Raw genomic sequence first — 19263 nt, 5'->3', positions numbered from 1 at the left:
TATGTAGTAGATGCTCAAAAATATTTGTTGAATGGATGCATGCAAGAAAAAAGATGGCAATTAAGTGGACAAGGAATTGTAGGCATAGCAAGATTGAAAATTAGAACTTCTTCTAGGAAGTTACATCTGTGAGAGGGCAAGAGAATATAGTATTTTGGATTAGGTTAGAAGAGCTGGGATAGGAGAGAATCCTATTAGGATAATTAGGATAATTTTTGGAGAAGAGGTTGATAGGGCTTGCTGGTGGATTAGATTTGGTGAGTACAAGGAAGAGAAGAGTCAAGGATAACTCTCATCATGAACAGTTGGGTGGATGGGCTTTCCTTTTACTAAGATGGAAAAGGCTTACAGAAAAGCTGACTGGGGTGGTTTTGGAGGAAAATCAAGAGTTTGGCCATGTTGTGTTTGAGGTATCTGGTAGACATCCAATTGTAGATGTCAAGTAAGAATTGGTTATATTAGGTTTAATTTGCAGTGAAAAGTCAGTGATGGAGATGAAGATGTAAGTTTGGGAGTTCTATATAATTTTCAAAATCAAGGGACTGTTTTAATTCACATAGAGAAAATACCTTGAAAGTGGAAAGAAGGGAGGCTCAGAAAGAGAGTCCTGTGATTGCCAGTAGTTGGGGGCCAATGAGAAGAGAAAAGGCAAACAAAAACATGGAGAAGGAACAGTCAATGAAGAAGTAAAATAAAAACAGAAGTGTGCTAAGTCTTGAATAAGAGAAAAAAAGTGAAGATGGGGAGGTTAATTAGTGTAAATTTTATGGAGGGAAAATGGCAATATGTATCAATGTCTTAGAGATAATCACACTTTTTATTAAGTAATTCAACTCCTAGGAATCTAACCTATAAAATTCTAAAACTGGTGGAATAAGATTTATACACAAGAGATTTTCACTGAAGCATTATTTCATAATAGCCAAAGATTATGCACAACATAAATGTCCAAAAATAGGGGATTGGTTAAATAAATTGTGATACAGCCATACAATTGAAAATTTTGCAGTCATTAAATTATGTTTATGAAGAGCTTTTAATGAGCTAAAAAATGCTTATAAGATGATATAATGTTGAGTGAAAAAATAGCATGCAAAATTTTATATACAGGATCATCTCAATTATTTACTCATACATACTCACTGAAAATTGCTGGAAAGAAATATGCTAAAATATTTTTAATGGTTCCCTGTAGGTTATAGGATTAGGAATAATTATTATTTTTCTTTGTTTTAAAATTGCATTTTGAATCATCATGTATTTCCTCTATAAGCAGAAAACATTAAAAAAATTCTTCCTTACATTGAGTTGAAATCTCCCTTCCTCTTATCTAAGTCATTGCTTCCTGTGCCTCCATGGAGATAGAGGGGTAAGCAAATCTACTCCTTCTTATATAGGACAGTGTTCGAATATTAGAAGAGAGCTGCGAACCAAGAATTTTAGCTTTACCTGTTGATATAGTTTGGCTGTGTGTCCTCACTTAAATATATGATCTTCAGTGTTGGAGGAGGGGCCTGGTGGGAGGTGATTGGATCATGGGGGTGGATTTCCTCCTTGCTGTTCTTGTGATAGTGAGTGAGTTCTCATGAGATATGATTGGTCGTTTAAGAGTGTGTAGCACTTCTTCTTTCACTCTCTCTCTCCCGTAGCCATGTGAACTCTCTCTCCTGTAGCCATTTGAAGATATGCTTGCTTCCCCTTTGCCTTCCACCTTGATTGTAAGTTTCTGGAGGCCTCCTCAGCCATGCCTCCTGTACAGCCTGCAGAACTGTGAGTCAATTAAACCTCTTTTATCTATAAACTACCCAGTCTCAGGGAGTTATTTATAGCAATGTGAGAATGGACTAATGGACTAATATACCTGTGATTCCACATCACCCTGCCTTTCAAGCTCCTGAACAAACCATCCATATCTCATCCACAGCTCCTAATTGTGTTTTCTATGCCATTTACTATTACTAAATGCTTAGCCTCTCTGAACTTCAGTTTTCTCATATGCAAAATGGGGATAAATTGCTGGGAGGACTTCATTTCATGAAATCCTATGTAATCTAAGTGCTATACAAATTAGAAGGCGTGAACACTCATGAGAGGATGATCTGAGAGAGAGTGGAAGGGAGGGAGAAGAGAGGAAACTGGAGAGTGCCCAGCTTGTCAGTAACTAAGGAAGTGGCCACTGCCACTCATCAAGGCTCCCCTCCATCAAGGGATTCTGATAGCTCCTGAACTGCCTCCTCAGAGAGTCAAGAAGAAGTGAGGTGAAAAATACAAGCACCTTTGACATGTGAGTAAGCACAGCCTGTATGCAAAAATGAATTCTTTCCACGTTGAGACCTTCCCATTCATTCCATATCCTCATCCCCTAATGCGACAGGATGCCCTGGGGACTTGTGTTGCTTGCAGAGATGCATGTCATGCAAGGCAGATGTGGCCCTTCTCCAGTGAAGTGGCTGCATCTCCAACATTGAGATCTTACCCACATGGCCAATTCCTATCTCTCTCAAATCATGCCACTCCTGGGTATTCGTTAGGATTCTGCTCGGCTCCCAGCTTATCCCTGAAGGTTGGAGCCTGGCAGACACGAATCCATGTCATTACTCTAATAATTATTTACTCACTATGAGACTTCAGCCATATTGTTAATTTTTCTGACCCTTAATTTCTACATTTATGAAGTATGCTTAATAATAACTACTTCATATGGCTCTATAGATTCAGTGAGTTAACATATATAAAGTTCTTAACACAGTCTATTATACAGGAGAAAATTCATAAATCTTAGTTTTCGCCTTCTCTCTTTTTATCCTGTCCTTTCTTTCCTGTATGTCACAGAAATCACTCATGTTTTCATAATTTCTTTTGCACTACCTTCTGCCTAAAATAGTTTCTCCTATTTCTCTGAAAGTCCAGATCCTACCCATCCAAAATGATACTCAGGCCATAAACTCCATGTGAACTTCTTTCCTGAAATATTTCTTCTTCCCCTGAACACATGTAGAATGTATTTATTCCTCCCTTTTGGAACTTGTCAGTTCCTAACTTGTGCTTTTGCTTTGTAGTTGTATTCCTTTCCGTTGGCTAAAATAGAACTCTTTGAGAGCTGGAGTGATGGTAACATGACGGATCTGTAAGGTCTTGTAATCTCACATGTCTTCATTTTAAATATGGAGAAACTGAGACTCAAAGACATGACCTGCATATTCCCAGCTTGCATATTTAGTTGAAGACAGAGTCGGGAGAGGGATTAGACTTTCTGACAACTTTGTCCAGTGGTTCACATCAATGAAAGTGGGTGATTTGCTGCAGGACTCTTTATCCTGGAACATTCTCTGCCCAGGGCTCTCCTTAATTAAAATGCAGTAGAGTAGCAGTTTGGGACTTGAAGTCTGATGCTTGGGCTGAGCCCCTGTTGCTGCTGAGTGTGGAGTTTCTCTTAGGTCATTTTCTTACCGTAGATCAGTGAACTGTTGTTCCTCTCCTCCTCAGCCTTCGCCAGTCTCTTACCCCCACCCGAACGATGACTTAGCCATTTGGGAAAGGAGGTATAATAAAAGGATTAGGAGAGGAGCCAAGATGGCCGAATAGGAACAGCTCCGGTCTACAGCTCCCAGCGTGAGCGACGCAGAAGACGGCTCATTTCTGCATTTCCATCTGAGGTACCGTGTTCATCTCACTACGGAGTACCAGACAGTGGGTGCAGGTCAGTGAGTGAGTGCACTGTGCGCCAGCCGAAGCAGGGGCGAGGCATTGCCTCACTCGGGAAGCGCAAGGGGTCAGGAAGTTCCCTTTCCAGGGGTGACAGACGGCACCTGGAAAATCGGGCCACTCCCACACAAATACTGTGCTTTTCCGACAGGCTTAGGAAACGGTGCCCCAGGAGGTTATAGCCCGCACCTGGCTCAGAGGGTCCTACGCCCACGGAGTCTCGCTGATTGCTAGCACAGCAGTCTGAGATCAAACAGCAAGTCGGCAGCGAGGCTGGGGGAGGGGCGCCCACCATTGCTCAGGCTCGCTTAGGTAAACAAAGCAGCCGGGAAGCTTGAACTGGGTGGAGCCCACCACAGCTCAAGGAGGCCTGCCGGCCTCTGTAGGCTCCACTTCTGGGGGCAGGGCACAGACAAGCAAAAAGAAGCAGTAACCTCTGCAGACTTAAATGTACCTGTCTGACAGCTTTGAGGAGAGCAGTGGTTCTCCCAGCACGCAGCTGGAGATCTGAGAATGGGCAGACTGCCTCCTTAAGTGGGTCCCTGACCCCTGACCCCCGAGCAGCCTAACTGGGAGGCACCCCCCAGCAGGGGCAGACTGACACCTCACACGGCCGGCCAGGAACTCCAACAGACCTGCAGCTGAAGGTCCTGTCTGTTAGAAGGAAAACTAACAGAAAGGACATCCACACCAAAAATCCATCTGTACATCACCATCATCAAAGACCAAAAGTAGATAAAACCACAAAGATGGGGAAAAAACAGAGCAGAAAAACTGGAAACTCTAAAAAGCAGAGTACCTCTCCTCCTCCAAAGGAACGCAGTTCCTCACCAGCAATGGAACAAAGCTGGACGGAGAATGACTTTGACGAGCTGAGAGAAGAAGGCTTCAGACAATCAAATTACTCTGAGCTACGGGAGGATATTCAAACCAAAGGCAAAGAAGTTGAAAACTTTGAAAAAAATTTAGAAGAATGTATAACTAGAATAACCAATACAGAGAAGTGCTTAAAGGAGCTGATGGAGCTGAAAACCAAGGCTCGAGAACTACGTGAAGAATGCAGAAGCCTCAGGAGCTGATGCGATCAAATGGAAGAAAGGGTGTCAGCCCTGGAAGATGAAATGAATGAAATGAAGCGAGAAGGGAAGTTTAGAGAAAAAAGAATAAAAAGAAATGAGCAAAGCCTCCAAGAAATGTGGGACTATGTGAAAAGACCAAATCTACGTCTGATTGGTGTACCTGAAAGTGAAGGGGAGAATGGAAACAAGTTGGAAAACACTCTGCAGGATATTATCCAGGAGAACTTCCCCAATCTAGCAAGGCAGGCCAACATTCAGATTCAGGAAATACAGAGAACACCACAAAGATACTCCTCAAGAAGAGCAACTCCAAGACACATAATTGTCAGATTCACCAAAGTTGAAATGAAGGAAAAAATGTTAAGGGCAGCCAGAGAGAAAGGTCGGGTTACCATCAAAGGGAAGCCCATCAGACTAACAGCGGATCTCTCGGCAGAAACCCTACAAGCCAGAAGAGAGTGGGGGCCAATATTCAACATTCTTAAAGAAAAGAATTTTCAACCCAGAATTTCATATCCTGCCAAACTAAGCTTCATAAGTGAAGGAGAAATAAAATACTTTACAGACAAGCAAATGCTGAGAGATTTTGTCACCACCAGGCCTGCCCTAAAAGAGCTCCTGCAGGAAGCTCTAAACATGGAAAGGCACAACCGGTACCAGCCACTGCAAAATCATGCCAAAATGTAAAGACCATCGAGACTAGGAAGAGACTGCATCAACTAACGAGCAAAATAACCAGCTAACATCATAATGACAGGATCAAATTCACACATAACAATATTAACTTTAAATGTAAATGGACTAAATGCTCCAATTAAAAGACACAGACTGGCAAATTGGATAAAGACTCAAGACCCATCAGTGTGCTGTATTCAGGAAACCCATCTCACGTGCAGAGACACACATAGGCTCAAAATAAAAGGATGGAGGAAGATCTACCAAGCAAATGGAAAACAAAAAAAGGCAGGGGTTGCAATCCTAGTCTCTGATAAAACAGACTTTCAACCAACAAAGATCAAAAGAGACAAAGAAGGCCATTACATAATGGTAAAGGGATTAATTCAACAAGAAGAGCTAACTATCCTAAATATATATGCACCCAATACAGGAGCAACCAGATTCATAAAGCAAGTCCTGAGTGACCTACAAAGAGACTTAGACTCCCACACATTAATAATGGGAGACTTTAACACCCCACTGTCAACATTAGACAGATCAACGAGACAGAAAGTCAACAAGGATACCCAGGAATTGAACTCAGCTCTGCACCAAGCGGACCTAATAGACATCTACAGAACTCTCCATCCCAAATCAACAGAATATACATTTTTTTCAGCACCACACCACACCTATTCCAAAATTGACCACATACTTGGAAGTAAAGCTCTCCTCAATAAATGTAAAAGAACAGAAATTATAACAAACTATCTCTCAGATCACAGTGCAATCAAGCTAGAACTCAGGATTAAGAATCTCACTCAAAACCGCTCAATTACATAGAAACTGAACAACCTGCTCCTGAATGACTACTGGGTACATAACGAAATGAAGGCAGAAATAAAGAAGTTCTTTGAAACCAACGAGAACCAAGACACAACATACCAGAATCTCTGGGATGCATTCAAAGCAGTGTGTAGAGGGAAATTTATAGCACTAAATGCCCACAAGAGAAAGCAGGAAAGATCCAAAATTTGACACCCTAACATCACAATTAAAAGAACTAGAAAAGCAAGAGCAAACACATTCAAAAGCTAGCAGAAGGCAAGAAATAACTAAAATCAGAGCAGAACTGAAGGAAATAGAGACACAAAAAACCCTTCAAAAAATTAATGAATCCAGGAGCTGGTTTTTTGAAAGGATCAACAAAATTGATAGACCACTAGCAAGATTAATAAAGAAAAAAGAGAGAAGAATCAAATAGATGCAATAAAAAATGATGAAGGGAATATCACCACCGATCCCACAGAAATACAAACTACCATCAGAGAATATTACAAACACCTCTACGCAAATAAACTAGAAAATCTGGAAGAAATGGATAAATTCCTCAACGCATACACCCTCCCAAGACTAAACCAGGAAGAAGTTGAATCTCTGAATAGACCAATAACAGGAGCTGAAATTGTGGCAATAATCAATAGTTTACCAACCAAAAAAAGTCCAGGACCAGATGGGTTCACAGCCGAATTCTACCAGAGGTACAAGGAGGAGCTGGTACCATTCCTTCTGAAACTATTCCAATCAATAGAAAAAGAGGGAATCCTCCCTAACTCATTTTATGAGGCCAGCATCATCCTGATACCAAAGCCTGGCAGAGACACAACAAAAAAAGAGAATTTTAGACCAATATCCTTGATGAACATTGATGCAAAAATCCCCAATAAAATACTGGCAAACAGAATCCAGCAGCACATCAAAAAGCTTATCCACCATGATCAAGTGGGCTTCATCCCTGGGATGCAAGGCTGGTTCAATATACGCAAATCAATAAATGTAATCCAGCATATAAACAGAACCAAAGACAAAAACTACATGATTATCTCAATAGATGCAGAAAAGGCCTTTGACAAAATTCAACAACCCTTCATGCTAAAAACTCTCAATAAATTAGGTATTGATGGGACATATCTCAAAATAATAAGAGCTATCTATAACAAACCCACAGCCAATATCATACTGAATGGGCAAAAACTGGAAGCATTCCCTTTGAAAACTGGCACAAGACAGGGATGCCCTCTCTCACCACTCCTATTCAACATAGTGTTGGAAGTTCTGGCCAGGGCAATGAGGCAGGAGAAGGAAATAAAGGGTATTCAATTAGGAAAAGAGGAAGTCAAATTGTCCCTGTTTGCAGATGACATGATTGTATATCTAGAAAACCCCACTGTCTCAGCCCAAAATCTCCTTAAGCTGATAAGCAACTTCAGCAAAGTCTCAGGATACAAAATCAATGTACAAAAATCACAAGCATTCTTATACACCAGTAACAGACAAACAGAGAGCCAAATCATGAGTGAACTCCCATTCACAATTGCTTCAAAGAGAATAAATACCTAGGAATCCAACTTACAAGGGATGTGAAGGACCTCTTCAAGGAGAACTACAAATCACTGCTCAAAGAAATAAAAGAGGATACAAACAAATGGAAGAACATTCCATGCTCATGGGTAGGAAGAATCAATATCATGAAAATGGCCATCCTTCCCAAGGTAATTTACAGATTCAATGCCATCCCCATCAAGCTACCAATGACTTTCTTCACAGAATTGGAAAAAACTACTTTAAAGTTCATATGGAACCAAAAAAGAGCCCGCATCACCAAGTCAATCCTAAGCCAAAAGAACAAAGCTGGAGGCATCACACTACCTGACTTCAAACTATACTACAAGGCTACAGTAACCAAAACAGCATGGTACTGGTACCAAAACAGAGATATAGATCAATGGAACAGAACAGAGCCGTCAGAAATAACGCCACATATCTACAACTACCTGATCTTTGACAAACCTGAGAAAAACAAGAAATGGGGAAAGGATTCCCTATTTAATAAATGGTGCTGGGAAAACCGGCTAGCCATATGTAGAAAGCTGAAACTGGATCCCTTCCTTACACCTTATACAAAAATCAATTCAAGATGGATTAAAGACTTAAATGTTAGACCTAAAACCATAAAAACCCTAGAAGAAAACCTAGGCATTACCATTCAGGACATAGGCATGGGCAAGGACTTCATGTCTAAAACACCAAAAGCAATGGCAACAAAAGCCAAAATTGACAAATGGGATCTAATTAAACTAAAGAGCTTCTGCACAGCAAAGGAAACTACCATCAGAGTGAACAGGCAACCTACAAAATGGGAGAAAATTTTTGCAACCTACTCATCTGACAAAGGGCTAATATCCAGAATCTACAATGAACTCCAACAAATTTACAAGAAAAAAACAAACAACCCCATCAAAAAGTGGGCGAAGGACATGAACAGACACTTCTCAAAAGAAGACATTTATGCAGCCAAAAAACACATGAAAAAATGCTCACCATCACTGGCCATCAGAGAAATGCAAATCAAAACCACAATGAGATACCATCTCACACCAGTTAGAATGGCAATCATTCAAAAGTCAGGAAACAACAGGTGCTGGAGAGGATGTGGAGAAATAGGAACACTTTTACACTGTTGGTGGGACTGTAAACTAGTTCAACCCTTGTGGAAGTCAGTGTGGCTATTCCTCAGGGATCTAGAACTAGAAATTCCATTCGACCCAGCCATCCCATTACTGGGTATATACCCAAAGGACTATAAATCATGCTGCTATAAAGACACATGCACACGTATGTTTATTGCGGCATTATTCACAATAGCAAAGACTTGGAACCAACCCAAATGTCCAACAATGATAGACTGGATTAAGAAAATGTGGCACATATACACCATGGAATACTATGCAGCCATATAAAATGATGAGTTCATGTCCTTTGTAGGGACATGGATGAAATTGGAAATCATCATTCTCAGTAAACTATCACAAGAATAAAAAACCAAACACCGCATATTCTCACTCATAGGTGGGAATTGAACAATGAGAACACATGGACACAGGAAGGGGAACATCACACTTCGGAGACTGTTGTGGGGTGGGGGGAGGGGGGAGGGATAGCATTGGGAGATATACCTAATGCTAGATGACGAGTTAGTGGGTGCAGCGCACCAGCATGGCACATATATACATATGTAACTTACCTGCACATTGCGCACATGTACCATAAAACCTAAAGTATAATAATAAAAAAAAATAAAAATAATAAAAATAAAATAAAAATAAAAGGATTAAAAATTACCCCCCACCCCTACTCCAGGACTGGAGGACAAGACAGTTCTCAAATTTGATTAAGTGAATGGCTAGGTGACTATTTTCTGTGGGAAGTCAGGCCCTGACCCTGCTTTTGAGTTAGGTATTCTGGTTTATTCTTGACGGTCAACTGATGACTTCTGTTTTCTCTTTGCCCATGAAAGGAATTTTTTCTCCAAACTGAGCTGAAATATCATAGGTATAATATTGGTCGATCAGAAAATTTACTGATAATGCACAATTAAGGGCCCAAGTACTGTACAATTTTTGTTTTCAAACCAACATTTCTGTCTGTCTTCTTTAGAAGGGTTCTCTAATTAATTGGCATGTAAATGAGGCATTAGGGCTCTGGGTTTATCAAGGGCTTCGCATAGTTCTCAAAGACTTTCTCATCTCATTTTCAAGGCAATTTGCATACTTTCACTCCTAGTTCTCCTTAGACTTTTCTTTGAAGAAACCTCTTATGCCCGTGGGTGTTCTGTGTCTACAACTCCCTTGACCTAACACTTGTGCTTTACTTTCCCTTGAGCAATGACATTGCCTTAGGCAAAAGTGACAAATTTCCATCACTGATGAGCCTCTTGAAAGGCTCAGAGAGTGTCTCGGGTACTGGTTTGAATTCATCTAGAGTTGGGGCTGTACATCCTGTCATCTTTAGCCATTCCAGGCACAAATTAAAGAAAAATGTGTTCTTCCACATGGAAAGAAAATAATCCTTCACAAATAAGGTTCCTTTCATTTTGCTATGCTAATGAAATTTAGATGGATCTAAATCTTTTCTTCTTCATTCTAACTATACAGATGGCATTAAACAGTGATGTACTCATGGAGGATGAGTCACTGCCTCTAGACCTAGATTTTGGTCACATTCTACTTGCTGTGGAAGAAAGGAGATGGTCACCTTTTTCTGCAGTTGAGTTTGGTACTTACTGGCTGTTACTTCTTATAAAGCTAAAATCATTTTGCTTTGAGTGCTTAGATACCCATACTGTTACCCATTCAACTAGTATTCAAAAAATACTAGTTGAATGACATTACATGCTAGCCACTATGCTGAAATGTAATGAAAGACAATGTCTGCCTCTAAAGATTTGATGGTTTAGCACAAACATTGATATTGTAGGGGGATGGAATAGGCCAAGAATTAGGAAATGTGAATGATGGTCCTGGATTTATCATATTTTGTGACCTGGACATCTCACAAGTGAGGAAACTGGGTTCAAAATGTAAATCCATGTTTCATCAATTTAAGATGCTGTTAAATGTAGGAAGAACCGTATTTAATGTGCCACTAAGATAAAATAAAAACTGCTTACTAAGCTATGACAAAATGCTTTTTTATCCGGGTGGAATTTTTATTGTATATATACTGGGAGAGCTCTTTTAGACTTATTTAAACATCAGTTTTCTTCAATCATATATCCTTTTTTGGTACACAGCAAGGAAAAATCGAAACAGAATCAAACACTCTTCATAGTTATAGTCTTCTGAATCAGTTATTAGCTCAGGGCTGTTGATGTCCACGCTTTTCCACTCAATATCATCATCTGCATTATCAGGAATGCTAATGATGTATGTTTCTTTGAAAGAACATGCCACTTTTGGTTTTAGTATTTTCTTTTGAAGCTACTGACATTCATTATGCAAGTTTTGACCTTGACAGTTTCTTAGTTTTACCACAAGGTTTCAACTGGATGTTTTCAGGAAACTACCAAGATTTATATTCCCCCCTCAAATGGTCTTTGAATGCTTTCTTTGTTGACTGAAAGTTTCAACAATTAAAGTTACTCAATTATCCCACCAGTAATAAGACTTTCTCATGCACAGCCAATCTCAACCATTTTAAGCCTGCCACCTGGTTGACAATAGTTGAAAGACACCCAGTTTTCAGAGATGCTAACATGTTTGTGGGTGTGAGAGTGTGTATTATAAATGATGACTTGAAAGACAGCCTAACAAGCTATTCTAACCTATGAGAACTAATTGGTACAGCAGTCATAGATGTGACATGGCAAAGCCAGACTTCTCCAAAGCCTCCATCTCTAGGGAGCATGAAAAAGAGGACTGGGCATGATGCTTTTCATTGTTAAATTATTGTAGATGTCCTTGTCCCATGAGTGATGACTCAGGAGAGGGAGAGTGCCTGTATCTTCTTAGCATAATAAGGTCAAGGTACTAGTTCTTAAGAAAGAATCAAGCTGTCTTAACACAAGAGATGTGGATCTCTTACATATACTAGAGAAGAAGGGAATGTAAGTGGGAAGTTAATTCTAGTGGTGGCTAAATGTGTTTATGTGCTATAAGCCTTGCTATTTGAAGCATGGTCCAAGGACCAGCAGCATCAGCACCACCTGAGAGCATGGTAGAAATGCAGAATCTTAGGCTCCACCCCAGACCCACAGACTCAGAACCTGCATTATAACAACATCTCCGCTACAGTCTGAGAAGCACTGTTTAGGGGAGAGTTTTCTCCCTTCAGGCAAGCACACACACACACCCTCAGGGACACCAGAGCTCATTAACCCTTGAGAAGCAGATAGCCAATACTTGAAGTTGTTAAGTATATAACCCTGTTGAAGATTGTAATGATGGCTAAGCTTTAGTAGATTTTCTAGGGAGGAATGGTGAGTCCCAGTTTAACAAAATTGGAGGCAGAACTGGACTCTATATGAAGTGGGATTTAAAGGGAGAGGCCTGTGGGATGCAGAAAAGAAAGTTTTGTAATGATAGCTATCCCAGTGGAACACCCTCTGAAAGCCTGCAGGGAGAATATTTGAGAACTGTCTCCCTTAAAGACCCAGAGGGACACTTTACTTTGATACAAGGCACACAAGGGACAAATCAGGACAATGCCTAATTTCCCCCACCCACGTCTACTTGGAGACAATTTTTGAACTTTCACATAAAAAAAATCTGAAAAAAGTGTCGTTCAAACTTTCAGATATGTTTGACTTCCAGGTCACAGTAGGAGATATGCTATGCATTAGTTATGACTGAAAAGTTGCATAAAACAGTAGTCATCCTTCCTAGGTGATGCACCCTGATATTTTCTTCTATTATATTTCATTTTTTAAAAACTCCCAATGTGACCCACTAAGTTGATTTTATGATCTCCCAATGGGTCATGGCCCATAATTGAAAATACACTAGTACAGCTGTCTTCATTTAGAGGAAAGAGAGTAGTGGTATTAGGAACAATTTGAAAAGAAGCATTCCTTCGTGTCTAAGTTCCAATGAGATCAGGACTATCCTCAGTGTAGACACCCAAGTGGCCTGTGTACAGGAGCCCACAGATAATGCAGTGATTCCACTCTGTTGGCTCCCAGAGGAATGTCTAGAGACACATTGTATGGAGGAGAAGAAATAAGGAGAAGGAGAAGCATCAGCATTTGCCACTTCCATGTGGATGACATCAGTAATTTGGTCCAAAGGCAAACTGTCGTGTTTGCACAATAATCATCACAAAGAAGCTTTTTTATTGTAGGACAAAAAGTTAAAGTGAAAATATTTAGTATATTTTCTCTCACATGGGCTTTATATGAATAAGGTTTTGAGAGGATCCAAGAACAGACCAGATTGATCACCTTAACAAGAAGGATGGGCAGAGAGGGAAAGAAACAGAGAGGAGGCCAGAAGGACCAACATGAGAGAGCGGAGAGAAGGAGGGAGAGGGGAAGTTTGAGAACGAAAGGAGACTGGAAACTCTGCTATGCAGTTAAGATGGCTTTTATAAGGCTGGATATATCAAGTGTGGTATAATCCCTTCCTTGACATCCTACCCATCTATAAGAAAACCTTCGGAAAAGGGCTATATTCCCCTTTAAAGCTTTTGTAGATGTGTGTGTGTGCGCATTGGGGGGGTGATGTGAGGGTGGGTATTTTGTGTATGATAAAATAAGCCTTACAGTCATAGTCAAAAGGCCAATTTAATTCCGATTACATAAGTAAAGTAAAATCATAGTTGTAACTAGAAAGTTGACTCTGCTGATTGAGCAATTGAGAGGAACACCCAATAAGAAAGAATGAGTGAGTTAAAAGTGGGTTACAAAGATGTTATCTGTAGATTTGATTTGCACTCCTAAGTATTTGCACACAAGACTGCAGATGTTTCCCTATAAACATTTTCTTAGCAAGGTCAAAGAGGGCCCGGTGAACAATGTGGTCTATGTACACTTAAAATTTTAATATGGCTTTTTAAGTGTCTGAAGCCCATATCAACTTTGGTGTCTGAGATCTATTAATGGACTACAGGGTCTAATCTCACAAAGGTCAAAAGCTTAAAGAGAAAATTGTGATTATTTTTATTTCCACAAAATGAAAGGAAATCCATAGAATACTCATAGAACAAGAGATCCTCCTCCTTCTTAAAGTCAAGTTCTCAGATGCTCTCAATTGATTAAAAAGCTTTAGAATAAGAAATGAGGCTAAAACAACATTTAAATGAGACTTTTGGGGGACAATCTAGTGTCACGCCACGAAGTTGAATGAACCTGTATTTCCCTAAAAGCAATGCTGGGCATACTCAGAGTGCTAAGATTATTGAGAACCGTCGCATTATTGAAGCTTAAGTTATCAGGAGAAAGCTATTTATTGGGCTTTCCTTGAACTCTAGGGCTTGATGAGACCTCTAACCCCTCTCAGCAGATAAAGCCGTAAAGGATGAAGTAATGTGTGATATCCACTAGGGGGCAGTAAAAGCTGCAAGTGTTCCCAAGGCAGGCTCTTTAGAATAAAGTTTTATGAGTCGTGATGAGGAAGTAAGAAAAGATCCCTAAGATCCCCAAAGACAATAGATGAGCTCTCACCATGCTCCTGGTGTCACAGTGCTCTGAATGGATGTGAGAGGTAATGTGTTTGTAGCCTTCTCTTAGAATGCCTAGGTAAGAACACACAAGGCTCATTTCCTTCTTTTGACCTGTTGCAGGAATAAGCCAAATAGAATGTGCATACAAGCTCAGAGCCTTAGTACCTGAAGTAATTTGTGCTAGCAGCTAAGGATGACAGACAATAGGCAAATCAGAACTTAGGTAGAATAGAAAACTGCAACCAACCCTCTGAGCATTATCTTTCTTCTATCTACTGATAATCATTGGGAATTATATTTCTCTTACCTTAAATATCATAATCTTCTTGATCTTCAAATGAATTGTTTTTGCAGCAGCACCAAGCTCTGTCTATAGAGATAAAGGCTAAACCTCTGACCCTTTGGTCTTCTGCCTCTAAACCATCCTACTGCTTTCAAGAGTTCAGCTCTCTTCTCTGTCCCATTTCCAGTCTCAGTTTCATCATCGTAAAATGCAGGACTTGACTTTATGTTTTCTTTGATTTTCAAGTCTCCATCCCTATCATCTTCCAGTGCTGTTCTGGAGTCAGCTCCCATCAGTCCCCACAGGCAGTTCTTCCCAACTCTGCATTCAGTGACTTCAGGTTGGCAGCATAAAATCAGCTATGGTGGAAGCATTTACACTGCAGAATTGGCAAATGATATAAACCAGGGTGCTTTCCTTCCTGGAGAGCCAGTTGTTGAACATTTATCATCACACCAGTAAACCTCTCTCCACTCAAGTTCTAACTTTCAGCCTGATAGACATAACTATTTGAATGTATCATGACCATCTCAGACTGTACTGGCAAAAGGTAAAACTTGAGTCTCACATTTGTTTCCTTTTCCTTCTCTACCCTCTGTCTCTTTTGAGAAAGAAATGACACATTTTTCTTTTTATTTTTCTGAGATGAAGTCTTGCTCTGTTGTCCAGGCTGGAGTGCCATGGTGCGATCTCGGCACACTGCAACCTCTGCTTCCTGGGTTTAAGCGATTCTCATACCTTGCCCTCCTGAGTAGCTGGGATTATAGGCACGCGCCACCACACTGGGCTAATTTTTGTATTTTTAGTAGAGACAGAGTTTCACCATGTTGCCCAGGCTGGTCTTAAACTCCTGACCTCAGGTGATCTACCCGCCTTGGCTTCCCAAAGTGCTAGGGTTACAGGCGTGAGTCACCGTGCCTGGCCAGAAATGGTACATTTTTCAGTCAGCTAAGCATATAATCTTGGTATCAGCTTTGGTTTACCTTTTTCTACCTACTGAGGCTATGCACAGTCTTAAAGATTGTTCCTTTGAAGTCTCTCTTAAAGTCACCCTTTTCTTCTCATTTCCCTTGCCAACCTTTATCATGTCACACCTGAATTTATTTAAGAAACGTCTAGGTTTGTTCTTTTTTTTTTTTTACTTCTGTCTCCTCCAATCCTGTAAGTGGCAACAAAACTTTCTTCAATCATGTCTTCACCCCAATAAAACAACTCACATGGCTCTGCCTCTCTGATAATATTTCATGTCTAACACCCTCTGCCTGGTTTATAAAATTCCCTCCAACCTGGCACCGTGTCAGCCATCTCACATTTTTTCTTGCTCTGTCCCATCCCTCTGCTGCAATGACTCTTCCTGTCATCTCACATAAGCCTCATTTCCCAAGCTGTTCTCTCAAGGACTCGGGACACCACTGTCTGCAGCTGTAGGAGAGAAATAAAGGCCGTGACAGCTACCGATGCATCACATTAACCTCCCAGGCTTAATCCTGCGATAGGGCTACTCTGAGCCCGCTCGTGGACCCCATGAACTTTCCTCCTTTTCCATCCAGCTAAGCTCCACATCTAGGCACTGCCTTCTTGTTTTGACTCCTTTGGGGATGCTAACCTGTTTCTGACCTGTTTCAGTGATTTTGGTGGCCCCACTGAGAAGAGAATCCTAGAGGACGCTGGTCCTAGGCTGTGTGTATACTTTATTTGTATTCTGGTAACTCAACAGGCTGAACATTTTGGGCCCTATATCTTGTGCATAGAGAGAGCAGATATACTTATTTACTCCTGTTGCTCCTTCTTGTTTCTTCATTAATTTATTCAAATAAAGTTTGATAAACACATACTATGTGTCAGGCACTTGGACGGGCAAAACAGATGCAAAGCGGAAGAGGCCTGATCTCAGATTTCTGGAACAAGGGCTGGCAAATTATGACATGTGAGCCAAATCCAGCCCACTGCCTGTTTTTGTACAGCTCGTGAGCTAAGAATGGTTTTGACATATTTATATAGTTGAAAAAAGATAAAAGAAAAATAATATTTATTGGCATGTAAAAATCATATAAAATTCAAATTCCAGTGCTGACGAATAAAATTTTATTAAAATGCAGGCATGTCCATGTGGCAAGGTACTGTTTATGGCTGCTTGTGCACTACAACAGCAGAGCTGCATAGTTGTGACAGAGACTTTATGGCCCAGAAAAAGTTGGCTGACCCTTATTCTAGGATCTCTTTATGAGTAAGTGAGGTAGACATGCAAACAGTTAATTACAGTATACTTGGATGACTAATTTGATGGTGGTAGAAACAAGAGGCAGTGGGAGGAGAGGAGAAAGCCCCCACAAGAAGCTGCATCTGAGAGCTCATGTTAGAACTGCTATGGAAGGTGAAGAGAGGCTCACCATTCAGATCGGGTCAGGGAGGCACTAGAGCATTACGCCAAAATTATGAGGACAGGAGAGAAAGAGAACATTTTCATGTGTCTGTAGATTTGAATACATAAAAGAGAAGAACAGGTGATAAAGCAACTTAGACACAGCATAGTCAGAGTTTCTGAGTGCTGTTCTGAACAGTGCATTCCAGGCCAGCAGAACCCAAGTCATTGAAAGACTTTGTGCAAGGAGTGAAAAGAACAGGTTTACCATTTAGAAGGATCACTTAGTCACTTACTGATTTAAAATGACTCAATTCAGGATTTAAAGTTCATTTTGTCCTTCTTGAGAGTTCAATTTGGTCTATTTAAATTCTTGTCCATCCTTTAAACTTAGCAGAAGTCTTACATATTTCATAAGAACTTTGTGAGTTTTTCAATTCTTTCTTAATCTCATTTATTAGAATGCCTTGAGATGTGTTCAATAGACTTTAGAATATCAATATGCCTTTGTTTGTTTTTACTGCCATTTTCAGGTATGTGAGAGAATATTGTTTCCTCTCTGTCTCTTTTTATTACCTTTTCCCTCCATTCATTCAGCGGTGAAAAGGCAAGGTGAGTACAACATAGAAGAGATAAATTGATTAAGGTGCTAAATGGATTTGTGAAAATCTATAGATAAATGAAATCATCTAAAAGAGACTAATTGATAGGCTATTAGGCCAAAGCAAGACAAAACCACAGCCATGTAACAGCTGTATAGATAGATTGTGTTGCCTAGAAGGTCAGTTCCAGAAACAGACACAAAAACTTAAGTTCTAAAGGAAACGCCTGTCAGAGTACTGCTCAAGGAAGAGGGGTTCATGCCAAGAGCTGTTGGATAATCTGGGGTCACTGGAAAAGCAATTCTTGTTCTGGGAAAGAGTGTGTGGTAGATTAAAAATGGCCACAAATTATTTGCTACTTCTCCCTTTGAGGGCTGGCATCTGATTTCTCACCCATTGTTTCTAGACTGGCCCTAGTGAGTGCAGCAGAGGTAATAGTCTGGGACTTCTACCCAGGGTTTTTGGAACTCTGTCTGTGGAAGCCATGTAAGAAGTCTAAGTATTCTGAGACCAGCATCTAGGGGAGGCTCCATGGGGGCCTTCTGATTGGAAGCCCTAGTGGAGACCAGTCTTACAGCCATCCACATCAAGGCACTGGGTGTGTATGAGAAATCCTTTTGGACCTTCTAGACTGCACATCTGGACACTGGTTGACCTCTGATGCCACTCAGAGCAGAGAAATAACCCACCCAAGCCCTGCCCAAATTCTTGACCCATAAATTTCCGAGATAAAATAAAATGATTGTTGCGTTAAGCTGCTAGGCATTGGGGTCATTTGTTACATGGCAATATATAACAGAGCAGAATATTACAAACTAGTTTAGCTGAAAAACAGTTATGAAAAACTCAGTTTCCCTTAAATTTTCATTCATCACGTGCACTGATGATATGAAGTATTAAGGTCCATCTAATGGATACGTTTCTCAGTATAAATTAATACATTTCATTCATTTTTATTTAGGCTCTTGTGAGTTGGGACAATGTAAATTCTTCACAATGTAGATTTTTCATTGTGCTGATAAAAGCACATTTCTGGATCATATAAATTCACTATGGTAAAAATCCAACCTTGTAAGATTCTGGGGCAACAAGTTGACTTTTAGTGATGATACCCTGAGTTCACTTTTACCTTTCAAACTTCAACAGGGTTATAAGTATTTTCTGTTTTAATTTTATTTATTTATTTTTCTACCACTTATTTAGGTCATTCACTGTGCAAGTTTCCTTACATGCATTCTGCTGTTGACGTCTCACAATACTTCATTTCACAGAAGAGAAACCTCACACAGAGATAACTTATGGCACTTGTTCACAATCACACAGCTACTGAAGATCAAGAAACAGTCTTTGGACCCACGTCTGTCTTAGTCCAATGCCTGCGAGTGCAAACATCACCCCACAGGACACCCAGGGGCTGAAAGCTCTTACCATTGTCTTGCCATAGTTTGGGGCACAAAATAGGTACTCAATAAATATTGCTTATTTGAATAACTGGTTTCTAAAACATACTAACTTTAACTACAGCTGTCTTCCCTCTCTTCTTTGTGTGCTGCTGGAAGAACATTATAAATGAAACAG

The sequence above is a fragment of the Pongo pygmaeus genome, chromosome 6 (genome assembly GCF_028885625.2).
Source record: "Pongo pygmaeus isolate AG05252 chromosome 6, NHGRI_mPonPyg2-v2.0_pri, whole genome shotgun sequence".
Classification (NCBI taxonomy): Eukaryota; Metazoa; Chordata; class Mammalia; order Primates; family Hominidae; genus Pongo; species Pongo pygmaeus.
This window is presented reverse-complemented; position numbering follows the sequence as displayed.